The following is a 27558-nucleotide window of genomic DNA, read 5'->3' on the forward strand; positions in this document are numbered from 1 at the left end:
AGGGTATCGGAAGGGAGAGCAGAGGTGTCTCAGAAGCAGAAAGAGTTTGGCCCGTAAGACAGAGACGGGAAAATTCCAGAGGGACACCGAGAAGAGATCTTGCCCCAGTGTCGGAGGTGCAGGAGTTGGAGCAGAGCGAGGAAGAACAAGATCCTGAAGCCCCGAGGAGGTCGAGGAGGGCCAGAGTACCGTGTCACAGGTACGCTTCGCCTGAGTGGACGTACGTAGCAACGAATGCTAGGACCGATGACTACAGGGAGGCTGAGATCGATCACGCTTGTCAGTGGTCCACCGAATTTGAGGGCAGAAGTGTTGCTGAAGGTTCCAGGATTGGAAATCGAGGGGGTATTGACTCTCTTCATTCCAGACCCTCCACTCCTGAGTAACATTTGTCTTCTGATTTTGGATACATTGGCTTTCCCGAACTTTGCAGTTGTACCTTCTCCCCAAGAACTGAAAGCACTTAAGCTTGAAATATTCCAAGGAGTCCTGGAGGTGTTGGGACCCGCAGTCATTTTAGATTGAAGTTGACTTTGGTTAGGAGGGAGATAAGGGAAGGGAGCCTTTGCGAATCCGAAAAAGAAGGTAGAGAACTGAACACTTAGATATTAGACTGAATGAGAAGGAGACTCTCGCCCATTGCTATAGAACTAGATTCGGAGTGTGGGGGAAAGATGGCAGAACCTAGAAGTTCACACCGTAGGGCGAAGAAAGTGATAGGTACACTCTTAGGAGTAGTCATAGCTGTTATTTTTGCAGTGGTCATAACTTCATATGTAGTGGCTCACAGAGAGGAGGGAAAGATGTTAGGGACACCTACACCTGTTACCATCAGTACAGAGAAAGATATCTCAGGAGATATGTTAGACGGACCGGGAGGGTCGGCCGAGGACAAGGGGAGAGGTCTCCGGGGAGAGCCGTCTCCAGCGATCGTACAGTCGAGTAACTTCCCCCCCACAGATGTACACCACACAAGGATAAGGTTTTAACGTTCTTTATAAGCGATCTCTTAGGTACGATAGAATGGTACAAGGAGGTCTGGACTCAGGGGTCCCCTCGATTCTAGTCTCTGGGTTGGGAAAGGGGGTAGCGGGACAGTCTGGTTACCAATCTGGTAGATGCGATGATATGATGGATAGCTCACAATCCTCGGCAGCGCCAGCAGGTCCCGGTGAAGGTGGTCGTTACACGGTCCGCGGCAGCGCCAGCAGGTCCCGACGAAGGTGGTAGTTACAACGGTCCGCGGCAGCGCCAGCAGGTTCCGACGAGGATGGAGGATGCAGAAGGCCGCGGCAGCGCCAGCAGGCAGGATGATAGTTCACAAAGCAGGGCTACGGCAGCGCCGGTAGTCCGTCAAGGATGAGTTCTTCTCGGTGTCTCTCGACTCCAGGATACAACTACCTTCCTGCTCTGGAGCTGCCCCAGTTATAGGTCTGGCGCCCTTTGATGTCCGGACCCTCGCACTTGGAGGTCGGGAGGTCCGGGATGAGGGAGTCCAGACACCCAGCAGGGGGGTGGAGCCAGCGCCCGGGGGAGCTGGGGGGCGATCGGCACCTGGCGGGGGAGAGCCATCGACACTTCTTTCTCCCATCGACCTGCCAAGTGGTCCGTTCACCTCCTGGGTGGATGGTGGTGCCGAGATGTCGGGGCCTGGCCAGGCCCAGGGTTAGGGTCGAGCTGAGGCCACGCGGCCTCGTGGTGCAGTGTCCAAGATGGCGGCAGGGCCGGGCGAGGGAGCTGGTAGTGGTTCGGCCCCATGATACAGAGATGTCCGGGGGCAGGAGTCCCGTCTGGAGACGGGGTGCGGGTTGTTTCTGTGGGTAACACCTGGAGGGCCGGGGCTCGGGCCCTGTCATGCGGGGAGGGAGCAAGCCCTTCATGTGGCCTGTCCAACATGCGTCCCCCCCAGCTGAAGGCGGGGAGAGTCACCCATCCTCTTGGGGACTCTCCTCGTCGAGGCGGAAAAAGCGTGACAGGCCATCTGCGTTGGCGTGGTCTTGGCCCGGTCGATGTTCCACAGTGAAGTCCATCCCCTGCAGGGAGATGGACCAACGCAATAGTTTGGGGTTTTCCCCCCGCATCTGCATTAGCCACTGCAGGGGTCGATGATCTGTTTGCACCCGGAAGTGGGTACCGAAGAGATAGGGCCGGAGCTTTTTGAGGGCCCACACCACTGCGAAGGCCTCCCTCTCGATGGTGCTCCAGCGCTGTTCTCGGGCCAGGAGGCGTCTGCTGATGAAGGCCACCGGTTGGTCCAGTCCCTCGGAGTTCAGCTGGGAGAGGACCACCCCGATGCCATGGTCGGAGGCATCTGTTTGTACGATGAATTCCCGACTGTAGTCGGGGGCCTGGAGCACAGGGGCAGTGCACATGGCGGCTTTCAGCTTCTCGAAGGCCGCTTGACAGTCTGGGGTCCAGTTGATCTTCTTCGGGTGGTTTTTGGATGTGAGTCCCGTGAGGGGCCCCACAATGCTGCCATAGTCCCTCACGAACCGCCGTTAGTAGTCGGTGAGCCCCAAGAAGGCTCGGACCTCGGTCTGCGTGACTGGGGGCTGCCAGGACTGGATGGCAGCGATTTTGAGTTGCAGAGGGGCCACCAGCCTGCTTCCCACCTGGTGTCCGAGATAGGTCACGGACCCCTGACCAATTTGGCACTTGCTGGCCTTGATTGTGAGGCCGGCCCGTTGGAGGGCCTGCAGGACCTCTCGGAGGTGGTGGAGGTGGTCGGACCAGTGGCGGCTGTACACAGCGATATCGTCCAGGTAGGCGGCGCTGAACTCCTCGAGCCCCGCCAAGACCTGGTTCACCAGTCGCTGAAAAGTAGCTGGGGCATTCTTCATGCCGAAGGGCATGACTTTGAAGTGGTAGTGGCCATCGGGGGTAGAAAAGGCGGATCGTTCTCGGGCCCGGGGTGTGAGACCGATCTGCCAGTAGCCCGCTGTTAGGTCGAAGATGCTGAGGTAGCGGGCAGCCCCCATGCGGTCGATCAGTTCATCCGCTCGGGGGATGGGATGAGCGTCGGTTCTGGTAACAGCATTCAAGCCACGATAGTCGACGCAGAATCAGAGCTCAGGAGTGGTGCCGGGGGCAGCAGCTTTGGGGACCAGCACGACCGGGCTGGCCCAGGGGCTGTCCGAGGGCTCGATGACCCCGAGCGTGAGCATCTTTGATACCTCCTCTTGGATGCAGGCCCGTACCCGATCTGGTACGCGGTACGCCCGGTGTCTGATAGGGGGACTGTCCCCAGTGTCCACGTCGTGCAAGCACCAGGGGGTGACCCCTGGGGTGAGGGAAAACAAGGTAGTAAACTGCAGCAGGAGGTCCCGGCAGCCTTGGCGCTGTTCCGGGGTGAGGGCATCGGAGAGCCGGACCCCGTCCACGGAACCATCTTTCTCACGAGCCTTCAGGAGATCAGGGAGAGGCTCGGAGTCTTCTTCCGCTCCACTGTCTGTAGCCATCAGGAGGCTGAGCTCCGAGCGCACAAAGTGGGGTTTGAGTCTGTTGGTGTGGAGGACCCGGAGGGGGTTCCGTGGAGATTCCATATCGATGAGATAGGTGACGGGGCTCTTGCGTTCGACCACTTTGAAGGGCCCAGTCCACTTGTCCTGCAAGGCACATGGTTCGGTGGGAGACATCACCCACACTTGTTGGCCAGGTTCGAATACGATGGATGAGGCATTTTGATCGTACCATTTTTTCATGTCCTCCTGACTGGCCTCAAGGTTCGCTTTCGCCATTTCTCTGAATCGCCTGGTCTGATTGCGTAGGGTCAGGAGGTACTTGAAGACGTCTGGAGGGGTCTTTAGGGGGGCCATTTCCCAACCTTCTTTGACTAGGCTGAGGGGCCCTCGCACCTGGTGCCCGTACAAGAGTTCGAAAGGGCTAAAGCCGAGGGACTTCTGGGGAACTTCTCGATAGGCGAAGAGGAGGCACGGAAGTAGTACATCCCACTGGCGACGGAGGGGCTCTTCCAACCCCCCAATCATTCCCTTGAGCGTGCGGTTGAACCGCTCGACTAGTCCGTTTCCTTGAGGGTGATAGGGGGTCGTGAATCGGTAGGTGACCCCGCACTGTTGCCAGAGGGACTTCATATACTTTGAAATAAAGTTTGTGCCTCTGTCGCTGACGACTTCTCGGGGGAAGCCCACCCGGGAGAAGATCCCCACTAAGGCCCGGCCGACCACCGGGGCTGTTACAGTTCGCAGGGGCACAGCCTCGGGGTAGCGGGTGGCGTGGTCCACCAGTACCAGGATGAACCGATGTCCTTGTGCTGTACGGGGGTCCAGGGGCCCCACAATGTCTATTCCCACCCTCTCGAACGGGGTGGTGACAACTGGGAAGGGTTGCAGGGGTGCTTTGAGTTTGCGGCCGCTTTTCCCGCTGGCCTGGCACGTGGGGCAGGACCGGCAGTGGTTGAGGACGTCGTTTCTCATCTTTGGCCAGAAAAAGTGGGTCACCAGGCGACTGTAGGTTTTGCCCTGGCCCAGGTGTCCAGCCAGAGGGACATCGTGGGCCAAATTTAACAGGAAGTCTCTAAAACGGAGGGGCACCACCAGCACTCGACTGGCCCCTAACTCCGCGATTCTCTGTTCACTGTACAATAGGTCGTTGTCCCAATAGATCCAATGGGCTCCGGTGGTGTCCCCTGCGCTGTGGGCGAGGGCTTGCTGGCGGAGTCCCTCGAGGGAGGGACAGGTCTTCTGTTCTTGACGGAACTGTTCCTGGGTGGGCCCCCCTTCTTGACGCCACTGAGCCAGGTTGGGAAGGCCCTGGGGCTGAGTGAGCCCTTCGGGGGTTTGCTCTGGGGGGTCGGTATGGTCGGTGTCCTCTACTGGAGCGATCGGGGGAGGAGGTGCTGGCCATTCTGGTTCTTCTGGTCGGGGGATGGCACGGGCGGCCATGGACCGGGTGGTTACGCACGCCCAGTCCGGGAGGCCCAACATCCCCATGTGCTCTCTTCTTTCTACGGCGGCCCACGGGGAACTCTCAAGATCATTCCCCAGGAGACAGTCCACGGGGGCATCATCTCGGACCGTCACCTTCAACATGCCGGAGACTCCTCCCCATTCGAAGGGGACGCAGGCCATCCGACGTAGACTCTCCGAATTGTCGGCTAAACGGACGGGGCAGAGAATGTTCGGCAGGATCTGCTCTGGTTTTACCAGGTGACAGCGGACGGCCGTCACACTGGCCCCCGTGTCACGTAGTGCTTCGGCCCGGCGTCCATTAATATTCACCCACTGACTATATTTTCGGGTGTTGGCGGGTAGGGGAGCCTGCGGGACCATGTCTCTTCCCCCTAGGCACGCTAGAACCATGGCGGCCGGTTCCCACTCTTGTTGTTCCTGCTCGTATTCTTCCTGTTCCTCGGAGATTTGTTCTCCCCCCAGGGCGGCGGCAGCTACCTGGCGGGGTCTCGGAGTTTGGTTCTGTGGACAGTTCGGGTCATTGGCGTAGTGGCCGACTCGCTGGCATCGGTGACACGTGACATTGGCTCGGAACCCCGGGCGCATCGGGGGGTTGCCCCGGCTGGCCGGGGGCGGGGTGCTGGCAGTGGGAGCGGCCGGGACGGTGTCTCTTCCCCGTCCCTGGCCTCCTCCTCCTCCTCGGGGACGGTGCTGACCTTGGTTGTTCCGGTTCTGTTCGTGCGGCCCTCTCCGGCCCACTCGGGTGCTTTCCCACCGGTCAGCTTCGGCGGCGAGTTGCCGCGGGTCCATCAATTTACTGTCGAGGAGGTGCTGCCTGAGCTCGACGAAGCAGTTGTTAGAGAGGTGCTCCCACACCATGAGATTAAAAAGTTGCTCGTAGGTCGTTACGTGGCTTCCCTTGATCCAACCCTCGAAGGCTCGGCTGAAATAGTGGACATATTCCACCCAAGTTGTACCCGGGATCCGGGTGCAGTCTCGGAACCTCTGGCGGTACATTTTGGGTGTGAGCCCATATCCGGTGAGGAGGGCAGCCTTCATGTGGTCATAGGATGACATCAGATGGTCTGGGAGCTGTAACAGGGCATCGCGGCCTTCATTGACGAACCTCCCCCATAGGCCGGCTCCCCAGTCACTTCGATCGATCCGGTGGGAGGTCATGGCGATCTCGTAGGCCTTGAACCACTGTTGTATGTCGTCCTCTCGGACATACTCTCGAACGACATCCTTGGGGATGTGGACTTTCTTTTCTGTCGCTCCCGGGGTGCGCGGTCGCTCGGGCACCTCCAGTTCTTTGCTCTGCTTCCGTAGGTCTATTTCTGCCAGTTTGCGCTCGTGTTCGTATGCTAATCTCTTTTCTTCGAGCTCTCTCTGCCTCTGTTTTTCTTCCCGTTCTTCTCGGAGCCGCAGATGCTCTAGGTTCAGTTTTTGTTCGGCTAATTTTAGTTCACCGTCCATTTTCAGCCGTGCCATTTCTAACTCATGTAGTCTGTTTTTCTCTCTCTCTTGGATCTCTTCCTGCGAGAGGCCCGTTCTTCGCTCTTCGGGAGCCGTGGTGTTCCTCTCTGATGCTGCAATGTTTTGGTCCGGGGATCTGGCGGCCCCGGTTTCTGCCCACGACTCAATGGCGTGCTTGAAATCGTCTTTGGTACTCAGGCCGGTGGTAGCAATGCCTAGTTCAATGCAGAATTGTTTCAATTCACGATGGCTGTACTCTTCCAATTTCTCCATCTGGAATTTCTCGGTGGATCCGCTCTCTTTGGTTGACATTGTGGTTTCGTCGTGGGGTGAGCTACTCTCTGTACGATTACGCGTTGATTCGGATCGCGCCGCTGGCCACCAATGTTAGACGGACCGGGAGGGTCGGCCGAGGACAAGGGGAGAGGTCTCCGGGGAGAGCCGTCTCCAGCGATCGTACAGTCGAGTAACTTCCCCCCCACAGATGTACACCACACAAGGATAAGGTTTTAACGTTCTTTATAAGCGATCTCTTAGGTACGATAGAATGGTACAAGGAGGTCTGGACTCAGGGGTCCCCTCGATTCTAGTCTCTGGGTTGGGAAAGGGGGTAGCGGGACAGTCTGGTTACCAATCTGGTAGATGCGATGATATGATGGATAGCTCACAATCCTCGAGCTCGGTGTTCCAGCGGGACGGGCCGCGGCAGCGCCAGCAGGTCCCGGTGAAGGTGGTCGTTACACGGTCCGCGGCAGCGCCAGCAGGTCCCGACGAAGGTGGTAGTTACAACGGTCCGCGGCAGCGCCAGCAGGTCCCGACGAGGATGGAGGATGCAGAAGGCCGCGGCAGCGCCAGCAGGCAGGATGATAGTTCACAAAGCAGGGCTACGGCAGCGCCGGTAGTCCGTCAAGGATAAGTTCTTCTCGGTGTCTCTCGACTCCAGGATACAACTACCTTCCTGCTCTGGAGCTGCCCCAGTTATAGGTCTGGCGCCCTTTGATGTCCGGACCCTCGCACTTGGAGGTCGGGAGGTCCGGGATGAGGGAGTCCAGACACCCAGCAGGGGGGTGGAGCCAGCGCCCGGGGGAGCTGGGGGGCGATCGGCACCTGGCGGGAGAGAGCCATCGACACCTCTTTCTCCCATCGACCTGCCAAGTGGTCCGTTCACCTCCTGGGTGGATGGTGGTGCCGGGATGTCGGGGCCTGGCCAGGCCCAGGGTTAGGGTCGAGCTGAGGCCACGCGGCCTCGTGGTGCAGTGTCCAAGATGGCGGCAGGGCCGGGCGAGGGAGCCGGTAGTGGTTTGGCCCCATGATACAGAGATGTCCGGGGGCAGGAGTCCCGTCTGGAGACGGGGTGCGGGTTGTTTCTGTGGGTAACACCTGGAGGGCCGGGGCTCGGGCCCTGTCATGCGGGGAGGGAGCAAGCCCTTCATGTGGCCTGTCCAACAAGATAAAAGAGCGATGATGATAGAAGAAAGTCGTAGGCTACACATGGATTTGTCGAGAGGTGATTTCAAGCTCAATGCATATGCGAAACTGTTGTATGAGTACGTGGATGCGATGGATGCGAAGGATTGCTATGTATGCATGCAGTTACCTGCTTCTGTAGATGAGGGTATTAGATACCATCACCTTCCGTTGACTTATGGGATCTCTTGCAGTCTATTGCTTAGCCTGTTTTATGAAAGGAAGCAGTTTGAATACTACTTCTCAAATTATGATACAGTACTTCCCGATGTACCAGCGTTCAAGCATTTGAATAAGTATGATTATTATAAGTCGCACGAAAGACTTCGGTCTTATTTTATCCCGACTCAAAGTTTGGATACTGCCTATGCACATAGAAATAATTTGACATGTTCGGTGTCAGACACTGAAAAGGTGCAACTCCTCCCTCCCATCTAGATGCAGATCTCTCTATTCACCACTGGGCTGACCCACCCTGTCTCCTGGAATCCCCCAGCCCTGTCACTCAAAGTCCAGACAAGCAATACACAACCCAGCAGAGGCAGGTTTGGATGGTTGGACAAGAAAATGCCTACTTTCTAAAAGAATGTTAAAACCAACTTCACTAAAAGATGTATTTTATCATTCTGAGTTCTGGCATACTAAGCTCGAATTTCTACCATGTTCCCTGAGTCAGGTAGGATTAAAAAATGTAATAACCAAACTGCCCTTTCTGGCCTATGGAGAACAGGTAGCCTTGCAATAGTGAAAAACGAAAATGGCTGTAAATCACTATTAGGACATGCCACACACACCAGGGCATGTCCTACCTTTTACCTACAATGCACCTTGCCCTGGGGCCTACCATAGGGGTGACTAATATGTATAAAAGGGAAGGTTTAGGGACTGGCAAGTGGTTGCACTTGCCCAGTCAGCATGGCAGTACCAGACTGAACACAGGCTCTGCAATGGCAGACCTGAGACACACTTTACAAGCTGCTCCAGTGGTTGGCACAATCAGTGCTGCAAGCCCATCAGCAGCATTGGTTATATGCCCCGGGCACACGCAGTGCACTGTACTAGGGTCTGACAAGTAAACCAATCAAGCCAATCATGGAGTCACTAATCCATATATCAATTTGCCATAGGAAGCACTTGCACTGTGGCACTGATCAGCAGTGGCACAGTGCCCAAAGCATCTATGACCAGCAAAAACACATGAGGCAACAGCAAAAAATGGAAGGGAGACCCACGCCAATTGTGCCAGGTCTAACAGGCCCTATACACAGCGCCACCTAAGTGCCCCTCTCCTTACCTCCGTCTTGTGAAGTGCAAACACTCCTAATTTTAGGCTACACAAGCACTGGGCTAGGCTGCTCTATCTGACAACATTTCTCTTACATCATCAGCTCTGCATCCTTATGAGGGTCTGGTGTATGTGTTACAAACATGTAATGAGCAGGCTGAGCAAAATGTGTTTGAAGCAAATCATTGTGTTAATTGGTTGTTAGAAATTGGGTTTCTGGTTGGCAGAGGTATGCACCCTTTCCACTGTCCTTGTAGGGTAAATCACAATCGCACCATAAATTATCCCGTGCTCACCCTCTGGTAGTTTGGTACAGAGCAGTCAGGCTTAACTCAGGGGGCAATATGTAAAGTATTTGTGCAACATATCAAACAGTAACACAGTGAAAACACCACAGAAAGATTCCAAACCAGTTTTGAACAATATAGAATAATTTTATAAATAAAACAAGACTAGAATGACAACAATCCAATAACCAGAAGTTTAGATAAGAATTTTTAAATATTAAATTAAAAATAGCACTTAAAAGCAGGAAGCGCTTAAAGAGTTAATTGATCTTACTGGACCGGGACAAAGTGAAGACTTCAGGCCGACGGCAATGGGTACAGGACCTGCGCAGGGCCTGCTGATCAAAAGTACCTTGATCATGGTTGCACACAGCGAGATGCGAGGTGCAGGCGAACGATGAGTTGTTGATCCCCAAGCAGTTGGGGTGATGTGCTGGGTTTCTCCATCCAAAGGCAGTGATGCATCGGTTCAGTGAGCGATGCAGCAGTACCGAGGTACAGCAGTTCCTAATACAATGTCCCAGGTTTCTAAATTCTGTCGAGACGATGCCTCTATCTTCACCACGTAGTGGCGGTGATGCGTCAGTTCCGAAGCAGCGATTCTTGAGTCGATGATGTGGTTCTAAGTGCGATGCGTCGATATAGTTCCTGCAACTGTGGCAATGCGTCAGTTCCCATTTGTACAACAGAGTTGATGCATGGGTTCTGGCAGATGAAGCACTTTCTACTCACTTCCAAGGTCCCACGACTGGTTTGGCACAACTTGGCAGGGAAAGACTTGCAGCAAGCTAAGTCCAGGTGTTGTTTATATGTTGAAGAGAAGTCTTTGATATCCCTGAGACATCAGAAGAGGAGGCAAGCCATCAAGACCTTGGAGATACTTAGGTTTTGGGATGTAGAGGAAGGCCCAAGGTAGCCTGAAGGGCAGAGTGCTGTGTAAGTTAAAGGTGAGACATGTCCCTTTAAGTTTTACATGTCCTATTAGTGAAAAACATCTAAATTTGTTTTTCATTAATGTGAGGCTTACTCCTCTTATAGGATAGCATAGGAAATTTCGTAAAACACTTTTAAGCTGTAATCACTGATTACAAAGGAGCAGCTAAATCATGTTTCATATATATATATTTTTTTTTAACTCTTTTTATTGAAAAGAAGGCATGTTACATAGGTAAGGCAATAGTAGGCAAAATACCCTTGTAGGTTACACAGTGAATGGTTCCCCGGAGTGTACACATCACAACCTGCAGGTGGCGATATTCATCATGCAGTGTCAAATCCCACCCGTGATTTCTTCCCCGACTCTCGGTGGTTCACAAATCTCACCCCTGTACATGTTCCACTGTCCCCATATTTGCGTCCATTTATTTCGGGCACCCCTTGGCTTCATAGATGGATTTTTCGGTCACCATACACCAATCCATATCATTGGCCCAGTCTGCTATCTTTGGTGGGCTTGGAGCCCTCCACAGCCGTGCAATGTTCCTTTTAACAATCATAAGCCCCAATGTAACCCATATTCGCTCCCTGGAGTTCAAGTCTGTAGGGTCCCAGATGTTCAGCAATGCCAACTTAATATTACAGTGGATCAGTTAGCCCAGTGCTTCCTCCATCCGGCGCACCACTCTTTCCCAGTACCTCTGGATCACTGCGCACTCCCAGAGGGTGTGGATAAAGGTGCCCTACTGCCCACATTGTCGTACACAGCCACTATCCAGGGTGTAACCCATGCTAACCAGCAGAGGCCCTGTCAAGTAGGATCTATGGAGAAGCTTTAACTGGATCAGGCAGAGCAGGCATAGCAGAGAGGAGATGGCCACCTCATGAGGGGAGGCCACCGCCTCCTGCCACTCCTCATCATCTAGACTAGATCCAATTTGGCTCTCAAGCGGGTCACGGGATCCACCACATTGTTGATGACCTTTTTGTAGATAAGGATTATGGCTTTTTCCGGTAGGTTGCCGTCCATTATCCTGTCTTCAAGTGGGGAGGATTCAGGGAGAGCGCCACCCCATGGGAGAACCGCGAGCAGGGCATGCCTAATTTGAAGATATCTAAAATATTCTGCCTGGGTTAGTTCTTCCTCTTGCTGCAATCGGCGAAAGGGAGCCACCTCACCCGACTGCCATAGATCACCCACCTTGGAAATACCTATAAGGTCCCACCTATTGAAGCCCTTCGAATGGATCAGTCTACTCAATTGTTCACAGTGCCAAAGTGGCGTGGCTTGTGTGAGTTTGCCGTCCCAGCCCAGACTCCTATTAGCCACCCTCCATACATGCACTGCGTGCCGGGTCGGGCCGGTCAAGACAGGCCTCAAAGATCGTGCATATAACGCACCCTCAAAACCTCCCCCCCCCCCCGGGAGGAGCCACCTGTCGATCTGAAAGGTCGGCTCATCCAGGGATCTATACATGCATTGGTTAATTGCTGCGAGTTGCGAGGCCCAATAGTACTTCTTAATATCCGGGAGCCCGATGCCCCCATCAAACCATACTAGCGTAAGTTTGTGTGTAGAGATACGGGATGGTTTACCCTCCCACAGCAGATCTCTAACAATGCCGTCGAGTTCCTTGAAGTACAAGGCGGCGACTGGGAGTGGGGTGTTCTGCAGTGCATATAAAAGTCTAGGAAGGGACATCATCTTGAATAGGGCCACGCGCCCCAATAGAGTCAACGGGAGCGACTTCCAGTGTTGGACGTCCGATTTAAGACGCACTAGAGGTGGCAAGAGATTATTGGCGTAAAATCTAGATAGATCTTTAGAAACCCAGATCCCCAGGTATTTGAAGCCTTCAGCAGCCTCCGCTAATTGGCAGCGAGGGCCGTTTGCCGTAAAGGACGTAGAGCACTGATTTAGACCAGTTTATCGTATATCCCGCAAACCTACTGAACACTCGAAATATTATCCGGGACCACATTGAGGGATGCCGCTGGGGAGGCCAAGTAAAGCAAAATATCATCCGCAGATAGCGAGATGCGGTCCTCCCAACCTGATGTCCACCTAAGGCCCCTGATGGCGGGGTCTTGTCGGACCCACGTAGTTAAAGGGTCCAGGGCAAAGCCAAAGAGAAGCGGTGACAAGGGGTATCCCTGTCTGGTGCCCCGACCGAGAACACAAACGGGGGATTTCCTATTGTTGACAATTACTTGTGCCAGTGGTTGGTGGTACAGAAGCAGCACCCAATTGATGAATTCGGGCCCGAAACCCAATTTGCGGAGCACAGTGAACATGTAGGGCCATTCAATGGTGTCGATTGCTGATGCAGCATCCAGGGATACCACGACAGCATCTTCCCTGATTGTGTCTACCCTGGACAGCACTCCATGGAACCTGTGCAGGTTAAGGGAGGTATTTCTCGCAGGCATGAACCCCGATTGGTCCGGATGGACCAGGCGGGTTAGGACCCTGAGCGAGTGAGTGGAAAGTACCTTCGCCAGAATTTTCGCTTCACAGTTGAGCAATGAAATGGGCCTATAGGACGAACACTTGTTGGCTGGCTTGCCCGCTTTATGAATGATAACAATGTTGGCCAGACTTTGATCCTCGGAAAGGATACCCCCTTTTTTACTTTTTCGGTACATTTCGGTGAGAAAGGGCGCAGTCTTGCTCACCGCGAGCTTGAACAATTCTATGGGGATATCATTGGGGCCCGACGCTTTCCCCCCACGCATGTCATGTATGGCTTTTTCAACTTCCGCCACTGTAATATCGAGATCGAGAGCACTCCTCCTCAGTAAGGAATGGCATCGAGGTATCACATAGGAGAGAGAAAGCCTCCTCATTCATATGTGTTGTGTGGAATGTGTAGAACGATTGGTAGTACTGGCCAAATGCGTCTGCTATATCTTGTGGTGTAGTAAGGCGGGATTGTGAGTCTGTTTCAATCCCTGCGATCTAACCAGGCCAGTAGCTTATCGCCTACATCATAGATTCTGATGAGCGTGGCCCTATAGTGTGTCTTGGCGGCCTCCGTTGCTAGATCGGAGAATTTCTTAATTTTTATGCGCAGCTTCTGGACCTCTTCCGTGCCATATCAGCTCCCCTCTCCCTACGCTGGCCAGCAATCTAGGCCAATACTACCCCTGTATGACAGCCTTATAGGCCTCCCACAGTACATTCGTCAAGTCAACTGACCCTTTGTTTTCCTGAAAGTAAAGATCCGACTCGCTCAAGACCTTGTCTCTGATGGAGGGAGTCATGAGATACCAGGAATTGATCTGCGCCACCCGGCCAGCCGTGGGCTCGCCCACCTCTAAACAACACTGAACGGGTGAGTGGTCAAAGATACCCCTAGCCAGATGTTGTATGTCTTTGACGGTGTGAAGTTGATTCTCTAGAGTCAGCACGTAGTCTATGCGGGACATACTACGATGAGGCCCAGAAAGATAAGTGTATTGGAGCTCCTCCGGATGCAAGTTCTTCCAAATATCCACCAGGCCCATCCCGCCCAGAAAGCTATGGATTTGCATGCAGGAAGGCGGCAAGTCCTCTGGGGCCACCGATAGAGGGAGTCAGAGACAATGGAATTAAAGTCGCCTCCGATCAACAATATTCCATCTGGTAAGCCGAGAAGGAGATCTCTGAGATCAGCGAAGGCCTGAGTGTGCAAACCTGGTGTTACATAGACCGAGACGAGATTGAGTGTGCGCCCCTCCCAGATCCCAGAGATGGCAACTAATCTACCCAGGGCGTCAGTGCGGACCGAATCAACAGTTAGGGGGAATGATTTCCGGACCAGTATGCCCACACCCCGGGAACCAGACCCGAACGCCAAGTGGGCCGCTAGCTGGAAACCCCAGCGAGACAAGGCCCTGCATGCATTCCCAAGCAGGTGGGTTTCTTGAAGGAGAACAACATCAGAAGAATGTCGCTTTAAAAATTGGAGAACCACCCCCCTCTTAATCTTGTTACCCAACCCATTGACATTCCAAGACAGTAACTTAAGCTCTTGCCTGGTCATCGTGCCCATTACTCCGTCTCAGAGGTACATGTAATTCTGGAGAGGACCACCCATAAAGGCTCCCGGGGGTCTTTTCACCAACGAATACACCAAAAATATGGAACCAGCATCCGCCTTTGCCAGAGGCCAATCATATATGGCATGCCTAAACAACAAAAAAATTGCAATACAATAAAAATAATCCCCCCACCTCCCCTCAAACCCGGAAAACATACCCCGGAGACCCCTCCCTGCTTGGCGGTGTTCAAACCTCCCTCCCACCCAAACTAGCAGAGTGCCTTTTGCCCACCCCTCAAATACTTGTGGGTGCGTGTAACCAACCGGGCACCCACCACAGGATAATAAGCAACTAGTATTCACACTTTACAAACAAAGATAGTCCAGGAGCAGCAATCAAACCCCATAAAATGATTTGTGACCACTACAGAGGGACCAGAGAATCATGGAAAGTCACAGTAAGTCTGCGTTAAAAAAGTCCCCAAACTTTGTGACCAGAAAAATGGAATCTGGGAATCAAGAAAAGTCACAGTGAGTCAACTTTGAAAAAGTCCCCAATGAAATCAGCACACCGATCAGTTACTGGGTCCATTGCTCCGAGGGAGGCAGACGGAAAAGAAGTTGGAGAGCCCTTTCGGTTTGAGATGGCCGGTGATCAATTCTTCCACAAACAGGTCCACCGACAGCCTTCCGCTCGTTCCGGCACCCCCAAAATGCAGACGTTATTGCGCCTAGAGCGTCCCTCATAGTCGCCGAGTTGGACTTCTAGTTTGGCGGTGTGAGTCTGCATATCATCCATCCTGCGCTGCAGCTCGGAGGCATCTTCAACTAGAGAGCTTGTTTTGATCTCAACATCCTTTAAGCGTGAGTTCATTGAGCGCATGTCTGCTCGTATAAGGGATACCTCTGTGGACAAAGAGTCTATGCGCGATTCCAACGACTTGCGCACGGTCGTGATGGCTTCGAGGATGTCCTGTAGCGTCGGCTTCTTCCTCTTCTCACCTGGCTGTGTCATCTCATGCGCAGTGGGTCCTCCCTTCAGGCTGGCGACAGGGCCTATGACCCATGCGAGCTTAGTCAGCTTGACCTGGACTCCCGCTTTGGAGCTGCGACCCCCGGCCATTGTACAGTCAGTCCCATCTGTACAAACTGCAGGGGAAAAGGGGGCAAGGCCGTGTCCCACAGATGAGGGTTTTTGCAAAATCACCAACCAGGCCGCGTCAGCAAGGGCCCAGCGCGGCACCAAGAGGCAGAAGACAAAGGTAGATGGGCCCCAGATGTCAATCATTTCGCCAATCCACAAAGCAGTCAGGGTGTTCTTCCAAGATGACTGGGTGTTCCACTGGCCCACGGGGTTAATAGGGCCCAGTTTTGTGAATGATGAAGGGCATTAGTAATAGATTTTAGAGACTGGTCCATTCAGTTGGCCATTTCTCTAGCATGGAGAATGGGGTGTTTCCCAGTTTTGACGTGTAGAATACCTATATTAAACTGTGATATATCTGTTTGTGACTCTAATCAGAACCCTCTCTGTATGCCCCTACAGCCACAGACATGTGGATTAAACAGAGATGTATCTGTTTGTGATTCAAAAGGAAATCAGACTATATGAGTAAAAGAACGGATTAAGGGACACATTGACACTGATACCAACCTAATTTAATTATAATTTACACTTTTTGGTGCATGACATAGACACGGTTTGTGGGATCTGGAAATTACATACTGCATTGGTGTCTGACACACACCCAGTTCTGGTGTGCGCATGTGCGACTTGTGTCAGGGCTGTGGAGATATTGTCACAGTATTTATGGTATGTAATATCTGTATTAGGTATATGGATCGCATGCAGTAACATATGCCACGATGCATTAAACAAGCCATTAAACACGCCTCACAATGACCTTTATATCTGGCATACTATAGTTACTCATCTAATGAAGCTTGCTGATTGTGTGCTATTTTTAGATCCGGATGATGGTTAAAAATTTAAGCAGAGCATAATTGAAGATAGAAGACATGATTACCCTATATTTGTCGTATCAATTAATGAATTAAGTCAACTATGGTGGGTAAATGATAACAAATACACACATATGAGAAACTGTTGAATGGATGCTCCTCCACTTTTTCGCTTTTTTCGCACTTTTTTAAGCCTTTCTTCCTAATTTTCTTTAGTTTTAGTATAAAGAATAGACCTTATGTAGTCAATTACATGCTAGACTAAAATCCATTTTGCATCCAATATTGATGGATCATTTCCAGTGCTTTACAAATAGGGGACTAACATGACATAGTGAAATACAAGCAGCAATTAGGGCAATGTTGGGGTACATTCTTTTCTTCCTCCACTGTAAATGTATTAGCTGCTTGAAAAGAGCTACTGGTCTTACGAGATATAAAAGTAGAAACATTGTGATTCTCTCTCTCTGAGCTGTATAACATAGGAAATAGATAGTGTATAGTATATGACTCGGGATTGCTGTACGCCTCAATCAATTTCAGAGGCAATAATAAATACAGTTTGTCACTTGTTTTCTGTTTTTGTAATTAACAAAATGAATATTAAGTTTGGAGCAGAGACTTTGTATAGCATTAAATGGGAAACAACCTTTACATAGCAGTCATTACATCGCACTACCTTTACATCGCATGTCATTACAACGCAGCCATTACATCGCATGTCACTACAACGCATGTCATTACAAAGCATGTCCCTACAGCGCAGGCATTACATCGCAAGTCATTACAATGCATACCATTACAACGCATAGTACACTTACACTATCCAACACTTACCCTACTGTTGCACTCACTGGAGTTAGAATAGTAATTTTTACCCCTCCACTATCCAACACTTACCCTACTGTTAAACTCACTGGAGTTAGAATAGTAATTATTACCCCTATACTATCCAACACTTACCTTAAATGTGATGTAATGGTATGCATTGTAATGGTATGCGTTGTAAAGGTATAATGCGATGTAATGGAATGCGTTGTAAAGGTAGTTTCTGAAAATGCGATGTAATGGCATGCGATGTAAAAGAATGTATTGTAAATGATGTTGCTATGTAAAAACTGCGTTGTAAAGGCATGCGTTGTAAATTTATGCGTTGTAATGTCATATATTCACATTAAATGTATGTGTATGTTTATCTATGCAATATATGTGTTTATTTAAAAGTGTTGACAGTCATGTTTGCCATGCTGAGAGCCCTGAAGAAGCCCAAATGTTGGGCGAAACTCGTTTGCTGTGCTGAACTGTCTTTGACATTTTGGAAGAATTTGAACAAAAGAATTACATCAAACAAGAAAGAAACCTCTTGAATCATCTTTATGTTGCAAATATAGTATTGGACTGTGCTAACTCTTCCCAATTGAAAATGACACTTATAAAAGGTAATGAGGTAAATCCATTGTTATCCTATGGGAGAGGTATGGCCTGGCAATTGTCAAAAACAAATTTAAGAGTATTTCAGTACCAGGACATGGAAAACGTACAAAGTCCATGCCCTACTTTTTAAATACACTGCACCCTGTCCATTGGCTGTCCAGGGCCTAACTTAGGGGTGACGTATATGTAATAAAAAAGGACGCTTTGGGCCTGGCAATTAGGTTAGCTTGCCAGGTCGACGTGGCAGTTTAAAACTGCACACATAGGCCCTGCTGTGGCAGGCCTGAGGCAGATTCACAGATCTGCTTGAGTGGGTGGCACAATCAGTGCTGCAGACCCACTAGTAGCATTTAATTTACAGGCCCTGTGCACATGTAGTGCACTGCACTAGGGATTGAAAAGTCAATTGTGGATAGGCCAATGTTACCATATTTTAAGTACATCACACATGCACTTTAGCACTGATTAGCAGAAGTAAAGTGCGCAGATTCCTAAAGCCACCCAAAACGAAGTCAGCATAAACTGAAAAATAGGAGATAGGAAGGAAAAAGTTCAGGGGAAACCATGTCAAGGATGCCAGGTCAGACATTGACTGTTTATCGTTTCCCTGATCTAGAAAAATGAGAAATGCTTAGAAGGGATAAGGTTCCCAGTGAATGCTAAACAAGCACATTCAGTAATTTAATATAAACGCTTTGAAGCAGTCAGTGCATTTATATCAAACTGTGAGATAAACGAGGCATTGTCTTGAAAACAAAACGTCAAATAAACAGGCAGCGCGAGCAGTTTGTAAAACCCAGGACAGAAACTAAGCACTTCCACTGCCTGCTCCACAGACCTCCTGAACCAGGGCAGGCAGAGGCGATGAATCAGCTATCAGGGCACCCTCTCTGTAGCTCATTTGTACACGAAGACAAGGCAGGAGCACTCTTTTAAGCGGCCTCAGCAATGTGAACTTTTAAAAGTAATAAGAACGGGCTGCGGGTAACTATGCCCCGGCTTCCAGCTCCTCCGTTCGAGATGTTTAAGCGGTTTGGGGTTGCAATGATGCCACACGGTTGGTGGCGCTTGAAATAGGCGTCGCAGCACCCCCATATATCGTGAAGGAGAATGCCAATAAAGGACGTCTTCAAATATTTTTCTTGGGGCAGCATTTTATGTGTTCTCAAAGAAACCCTGTTAAATATCCCATATGCCTTTCATAAGGTGGCGTTATTTGCCTGCACTCAGGCTCTAAAAATGGTTCCAGCACCAGTGGGCACTGTGTGGACCTGGGCAGAGCCACACGTGCCTGGAAAGAAATACTATCGGGACTTCAATCCTGGCGCTTGTGAGAAGACGTAATTGTGGTAGCACAAGGAGTACCACCAGAACTGCAGGTGTACCATAGATGCTCTCTGGCAAATGGGATGAAAGGCAGGCGATAAGAGAGGGAGGTTAAAATGGGGAGCAAAGGAGCTCGAAGCCTAAGAGCCAGACATGAGTGAAGGTGACTGACCAAGGGAGGCGGGGATGAGAGGACTGGAAAGGGGGGCAACTGACAAGCAAGTGAGGATGGAGAGCCACAGCGGGGATGGAAGACATGGCAGATGAGCACGAGAGCACAGAGTCATAACTCACGAGCAGCAAGGGGGCAACCAGTGCGTGACTGTGTGTGTGGGGGGAGGCAGGGGGATGGAAGACATGACAGGTGTGCACAAGAGCACAGAATCATAACTCACGAGCAGCAAGGGGGTAACACGTGTGTGTAGGGGGAGGCAGGGGGATGGAAGACATGACAGATGAGCACGAGAGCACAGAATCATAACTCACGAGCAGCAAGGGGGTAACACGTGTTTGTGGGGGGAGGCAGGGGGATGGAAGACATGACAGGTGAGCACGAGAGCACAGAATCATAACTCACAAGCAGCAAGGGGGTAACACGTGTGTGTGGGGGGAGGCAGGGGGATGGAAGACATGACAGATGAGCACGAGAGCACAAAATCATAACTCACGAGCAGCAAGAGGGTAACACGTGTGTGTGGGGGGAGGCAGGGGGATGGAAGGCATGACAGATGAGCACGAGAGCACAGAATCATAACTCAGGAGCAGCAAGGGGGCAACCAGTGCATGCCTGTGTGTGTGGGGGGCAGGGGGATGTAAGACATGACAGGTGAGCATGAGTGCACCAAATCATTACTGAGGAGCGGCAGGGTGGGGGCAACCTGTGTGGGGGTGTGGGGGTGTTTGTGGGCAAGCCCGTGTGCGTGTGTGGTGTGTGTGTGCAACAATCAGTGTGTGTGCATGTGTGTGTGTATGTGTGTGTGCAACAATCAGTGTGTGTGCGTGTGTGTGTGTATGTGTGTGTGCAACAATCAGTGTGTGTGCATGATACAATGAGAGGATGTATTTTAGCAAGTTTGTGTCCATGGGGTGATATAAATTCTGATTGACAGCTCTCTTTACCAATACCTAAACACAGCTGAACCACAGCAGCTAATTGCTAGCATATTCCTGCAAGGAGATGTCCCATGTATGTGTAAGCTGTACGTTTTGTGATGGCAATACAACTCACCTCACAGTTAAAGCTGTCTGTAGGCTAGACCTAAGAAACAAATGTTGGTGCATAGGTCTGCACGTAGCCCTGGCAGGACTAGTGGATACTTCGAATAGGAGCAAAGGTGGATCTCCCAAAGAGCAATGGGAATTGCACATCTTGAGGAAATATGAATTTTGTGATCAGTTATGTCCCCTATCGTAGACCCCAACGGCTCCATGTGCATGCTATGAGTACATGTATGTTCCCTCCAGTTCCAGTTTTGAAGACGCAAATACATGTGCGTCCACCGTCAATATGTCCTCTTTCAGATCCGCCATGAATGGGTCAGATATTCCATTCCTAAGTATGAAAGGCCACCGACTTAATGTGGTTCACTTTCCTCATTTTACAGATTCAGGCGAGTAGGCCCTGAATTCTGTCATCAAGCCTTTTCCTGCCTTCTGCCTCTGAAAGCTCCAGTCTGAGCCTGCATCTGTATCTATGAACTTTGTCCTACTCCCTGCGCGGCTAACGGTGCCTGATCCAGCCTGTTCCCTGCCAAAAACTGTATTTCACCTTCAAGATTATCTACTCCGCTCCTCATCCGATGCATTCCTGTCTAGTAGTTTAGGTAAACATTCCTCCAGCTACCGTGCAAAGGGCCAGGCCTCGCTGTCCTCATGCAAGTAATTCATGGCCCTGTTACCATGGAATATTCCTACCCCCTCGCAACTCATGTAGACACTTAGACGCTTGTACACGTACTAACAGTCAGTATAGAATAGATTCTATCCTAGAGACCTTTCCTTTTGGATAACACAGTTCTTTAAACATAGGATATCAGATATGATTTGGGATTAGGTTGACATAACCCCCAGACTTTTGTCTCCACATGTAGAGCTAAATGTCAAGTCCCCTTCACCCTCTAGTTGCACGTCAATCACACGTCATGCGGCTGCGCGCATCTCTGCCAAATATTTCTGCTGACATTGCAGGAATCTCTTATGGATCCACCCATTTGTGACATCATGTTTAATGACGTATTTTAGTTACACCCATGTTTACGCCTTTTTTTGGTTACGTATGCATATTTTATCTCTCTTATCAACTGTTACGCCTCCTGCATCTGTTACACTATAATGTAATTCTTATAAAAGTGATTACCTGTCAATAATGTATGCCCTTCCTTCCTGAACTTTCGTGGTGATGGAATAGAAGCCCACAATTCGAATTGTATTCCTTTGTATAGGAATAAAGCCTTTTAAAACCTCTAATACCACGGATTCTGCCTCTTATATTTACTGAGTTATTCTTACTAGACTTTACCGCATAAAAAATAGTACCGGTAATGAAATATTTACCACATAAATTGGCGCCCGAACAGGGACACTTTCTCATCTCACGCGCCGGAGGTGCGTTGCAGGCCCGGTCTCCTGCCACAGCTGAACGGACAAAAACGCGTACCTGCAGGATTTCCTGTATCTCCCTCCGGCCAAGCGGGGGCGACTGAGGCTGCGATCAACACCCAGACGAGGCGGTGAGAAGTGCGAAGTATCCCGACCAGAGCCTAGCTGAGAGAGCAAGATCCGAGGTATACAGAGGCCCACCAGGTCCGAAGTTCCGAGTCCAGTCGAGTCGAGTCCAGTCCGGTCCAGTTTCAGTTCCGTTCCGAGGCCTTCCGTTCCGAGCTACCCGGTGAGTACCATTACCGGGGAGGCATTTAACGTGCACATAGTCTGTGCCGGTCAAGACGGGTTTGGGTACACAAATCCGGTCTGCACTGCTTCAGCAGTGTATCTGTACTGTTTAGCAGTATATATAGTATGTCTTGCATATAAATAAGTATTATCTAGTGTCAGTATTATGTCAGTAACTAGTTTTCTATTAGTTATCATTGTTCGTTAAAACTGTTAAATATTAAATGTTTTAATACGTTCTATACATTGTGGTGTGAATGACTGTTCATTATTGTGTTGTGTATAAAGTGTGTTCTAGTAATAAGGTCTAAAAATGCCGCTCTTTTCGAAACTAAGACAGATCAAAACCAGAAAAGGGGTACTCGAAGAAGCTGTTCCCATTCCACCTAGGGACACTCCAGGATACTTTATGTATCATAAGCATGGCCTAGATGCCGTATTATTTCTTGATTTATGGGTGGACTACACCAAAGAATTACCAGAGAGTCAGAGATGGCCCGCAGCGGGGACCTGGGATGCAGATTGCATCATGAGAGTAGAAGAAGAATTATGGAAAAAGAAAGCCAGACAGTCACAGAAAGATGCCATTGAATTATGGCGTAAAGAATCATACAGACGTACAGAAAAAGCACTCAGACAGGAAGAGAAAGGTAGAGAGAATTTAAATAAAACCCGAGAAAAGCTATTAATTGAGGAAGGTACCCGAGTAAACTCAGAACAAGTAGATAGACAAAGAAACACTCTTATGAATGGTATGTATCCTCTTCTGGCCGAAGGGTTACCTAAGGCTACCCCGGAAATACCAAAAGACTTAACTCCTCCATTGCTCCCGATAAAAGCACATCCCAAAACACATCCCAAAACAGCAAAGGACGTTTTCCTTTCCTCCTATTTAGACGACGTAGCTCCCGAGTATGCTAATGCCATACCACACACACCGCTTGCCGATGGTGTTCAACACCAAGAGCATCCGTCTGTATCCCCGCGACTACAACCTCCTACACAAGTTCCCACAGGTCCGTCTGTGTCTACAGTTTTTCCCACATCTACAATCTCTATCCTACGTCCAACGAATCCTTTTGTGCCTAGCACCTCAGATGGTGCTACAGGAGGTACGACAGACATGTTTGCCACCCCGCCGCGAAATAAACAGACCCTTAGAGATTTAGCACTCCAACGTACACCCCAATTAGCGACATCCGACATGTTTAAAGAACAGCTTGTGGATTGTAGATACGATCCAGTGCCAGGTAGACAGTACAAATTGCTCATATCATCACTACGTATACGACGAGCTACATTGTATTTAATGACGATACCAGGAATGGTTGAACACCTAGACAATATATATCGCTTTGTCCAAACAGGGCGAGGTTCAGAAAGTATTAACGAAGCTATGGAATACCAGAAAGTGGATGTACAAAGACAACTACTACGTTTTTTCATAAATTGTGTAATTAGGAATCAAGACAGGCCCGGGGCAGATCACGATACCATGCAAAAACTTGTCAAATGGGGTCAGAACATATCAGAAGAGAAACATGATAGACAGGCGTGTATAATCGCCATGTGTCGAAAGATCCGCAAAGAAGTAGAACGAATACATAAAGAAAGACGAGAAACAGACAGAGTAGAATCAGAAGAAGAGGAGGAGCAGGATTCAGAACAATTGGAGACGATAGCTTACGTAGGTAGAGGAAGACCCCATAATAATACTAGAGGCTTTAATGATCAGATACGTCCAATACGTCCAGAATATAATAGACATTTTCCAAATCCTATGTTAAATACAAAATCCCCCGAGCACCTATTCCAAGCCGCTGATAAATTACTCCGAGATCGAAAGGGGTACCATATGCTCGATTCCATGGACGAACAAGAATTAGCTAGGTCAGCAGTACAATGGGCTGACAGTCCCAGCGACTATAATGATGATGTACTTGCACACACGTTTCTGAATCTTGACCCATACGAACAGCGTTTAGCTAGTATATACATGATTCAACACCTCCTTATATTATATAAAAGCCAACACTCCGATCCAGGACCCTTACCTGACATATTGACAGAACTACTCACCAATATATGGAGAAGGTCAGGTACTGATTTGATTAAAGAGATTCTAGAATTCCGAAACCAATATTTAACTTTCGTATGCCCAGAACACGTTCCAGTTCCCATCATAGGAAGAAAATGTATCACATAGATAGACAGAACCCGTTACGCGAAGTACACCCAATCAGAGGTGACGGTAATAACTTTACGCGCATGTTTGTGTACACGCCTATAACTAAACTGGAATTATTAGAAATGAAGAAAGTAGTACCCAGCCATGACAAGGATCCAGCAGGTTTCCACCGTGAAATAAAGGACATGTTACTCATGGGAGAGTATACCTACCCCGACATTATGAAAATATTAAAAGTCCTATTACCCGCTGGTGTTTATGAGAAACTTAAAGAAAAGGAATGGGAGGTGGGAGACCAAAAGATAGATTGGACAGCATTAGAAAACGAAGAAAGGGCCCGAGCTGCAGGAGCAGGACTTGGGGAAAAGACTACAGCACTAGCAGGACTACTAGTGCAGGTACTGCCACGTTTATTAACTACGAAAAAGGAAGACTGGGGTGCAATATCAGCCTGTAAACAAAAGCCAGATGAAGACACTAGTGATTTCTATTCCCGATTTGAAAAATGTTTTGGTATAAATAGTGGCATAAAAGCCAGTAGTGAGTCATATCCACATCTGTTTGTGACAAAATTAGTTGAAAATTCTCTGCTGCAAGTCAAGAATAGAGTATTGAAATTCGAAAGTACCTGGCAAGGTAATACCCCATCACAGATGTTACAGATGTTACAATATCACCACAATAGAATTAGAGAAGAACAAGAACACGAACAAAGACGTATGAAAGATACAAAAATGAAAATGCTTGTTGCTCAGTCAGTCCCAGCTAATGGTCATCAAAAGGGTGATTCCGCAGGTCCTACGAAAGGGACATGCAACTATTGTAAACAACCAGGTCATTATATACACGATTGTCCAGTCCTGAAACATAATATTGCTACAGGTAGAACCCAGGAGAGACCACGTCCACCTAGACAGGATCAGAATCAACAACAAATCCCTCAGCATGCACAACCTAGGTTAGCTCCGCAACAACTAGCTCCGCAACAGGGAGCTCCACAACAGACCGTAGCACCACCACAAGCGCAGCCTATTGCTGCAACACAAGCAACCACACAACAAATGTATCAGTATGCACAAGCAGATTATCCCGATTATCAGCGATACACATGAAATAGCCTAGAGAGGGAAGTTGGCTTACCCCTTATTGAGGTTCCTGTAGACCAAGAGGGACCTTATGTACATAGTGAACTATTAGGGGAAGACAGAAAGTTTTTACTTGATACAGGGGCAAGCAGAACAGCTATAAGACGCAGTGAAGTTCCAGGGGCACCCCTCTCAGGCTCACAGAATATTTCCCTTGGATTCTCAGGAAAACCCATAATTAATGACGTAACACAACCTCTTCCACTTACGATTGGTCCATTGACACGTACTACAGATTTATTGCTTACTAAATCATGTCCAGAAAACTTGTTAGGTATAAAAACATTGAAAGCTCTAGGAGCCATAATATGTTGTTCTCCGGAAGGAGTACGACTATTTCTACGTGACTTCAAAGGTCACTACGTGTCCAGAGACATGGATCACCGATTACAGAATTTACCTTCACATTTATGGGCACAAGGCCCCACTGATGTTGGTTGCATGAACATTACACCATATCGAGTCACACTAAAAACAGGAGTAGTACTACCACGAATGCGACAATATAAGTTACCACCCGATGCTGTTGTGGCTTTGCTGCAAATCATTGACGAGCTCATTGCACAAAGAGTGGTTGTCGAAACCGACTCCAATGTATGTAATTCCCCGATAATTCCGATTCTTAAAAGAACGGATCCAAAAGCACCACCAGTATATCGATTAGTTATTGATTTGCGCGAATTAAATAAATGTATTGTACCACAATACCCTGTGGTCCCAGATATCTCTTCATTACTAACAGCTATTGACTCAGAAGCAACGTTCTTCACTGTAATTGATCTCAAGAATGCTTTCTTTAGCGTCCCAATAGATCCGGAAAGTCAATACCTGTTCGGATTCAGTTTAAATGGACGAAGTTTTAAATTCACACGCGCACCTCAAGGATTTACAGAAAGCCCCAGCATCTATAGCCAAGCACTGAAACGAGAACTTGACAGTATCCACATGCCAGTTAACACTGCCTTGCTTCAATATGTCGATGATCTGCTGATCACCGCCCGAAGCGAACCTGAATGTGAAAAAGCGTCACTGACGGTTTTAAAATTTCTGGCCGACAAGGGGCACAAGGTGTCCCCTTCTAAGCTGCAATTCTGTGTCCAGCGAGTTGTTTACCTTGGGCACTCGCTGTCCAAGGAGGGAAGGCAGCTTACACCCGACCGTATCCAGTTAATCGCTAACATGCCACCACCCAAGACACAAAAAGAGGTGCGGGCTTTTATAGGCCTCACTTCATACTGTAGGCAGTGGATCCCTCAATATGCATTTCTAGCAAAACCACTCATCCAGTTAACAACACAGGAGGCAGCCACATCGACTGTCCTCCCTTGGACTCAAGAACATACACACGCCTTTGAAAGCTTAAAGAAAGCTTTATGCCAAGCACCTGTTTTAGCAACACCATGTTACAGTAAACGGTTTACACTCTTTGTTACAGAACGCGAAGGTACTGCCTTGTCAGTACTCACTCAGGAACAAGCAGGATCACACAAACCATGTGCTTATTTTTCTAGTACATTAGATCCAGTAGCTCAGGCTCTTCCTGCGTGCCTGAAATCGGTGGCAGCAACAGCTTTAGCAATCAGACAAAGTGATGCCATAGTGTTAGGACACCAACTGACAGTACAAGTACCACATGCAGTAGAGGTTCTCTTGAACCGCACACAAACACAACACTTGACTATAGCGAGACTTACCGGTTACGAATTGACATTATTTCAGCCACACATAGAAATCAGACGTTGTAATACGTTAAATCCTGCCACACTGTTACCAGTAGGCGGAACAGATCCATTGGCACATGATTGTGTCAAAGTCATTACTATCACGACGAAACCCAGACAAGACTTGACAGATATCCCTTTGTCAGATCCAGACTTGACATTGTATGTAGATGGGTCATGTATGAGAACAAGTACAGGAGAGTTAGTGGCCGCTTACGCAGTCACAACAGACACTAAAGTCATTGAAACAAATCGTATTAACACTTTGTCAGCTCAAGCAGCAGAGCTCATCGCTCTGACACAAGCCTGTATTCAAGCCAAAAATAAGAAAGTCAACATATACACAGATTCACGTTATGCATTCGGAGTCGTCCATGACTTCGGCGTACTATGGCGAGAGAGAGGTTATTTAACTTCTCACGGTGCCCACATCCAACACGGACCCCTCATTCAAGCCCTATTAGACGCGATTCATCTACCTATTGCAATATCGATTATGAAATGCAAAGCCCA

The 27558-nt window shown here is 49.3% G+C and overlaps 1 protein-coding gene across 3 annotated transcripts in view; it reads right to left on the reverse strand.

Annotated features, from left to right (window-relative positions):
- SLC5A12 (solute carrier family 5 member 12) overlaps positions 1 to 27558 on the reverse strand; it is a 262873-nt gene that overhangs the window by 151438 nt on the left and 83877 nt on the right. The gene's annotated exons all lie outside the window — the stretch shown is intronic.

The sequence above is a fragment of the Triturus cristatus genome, chromosome 3_1 (assembly GCF_964204655.1).
Source record: "Triturus cristatus chromosome 3_1, aTriCri1.1, whole genome shotgun sequence".
In the NCBI taxonomy this organism is placed as follows: domain Eukaryota; kingdom Metazoa; phylum Chordata; class Amphibia; order Caudata; family Salamandridae; genus Triturus; species Triturus cristatus.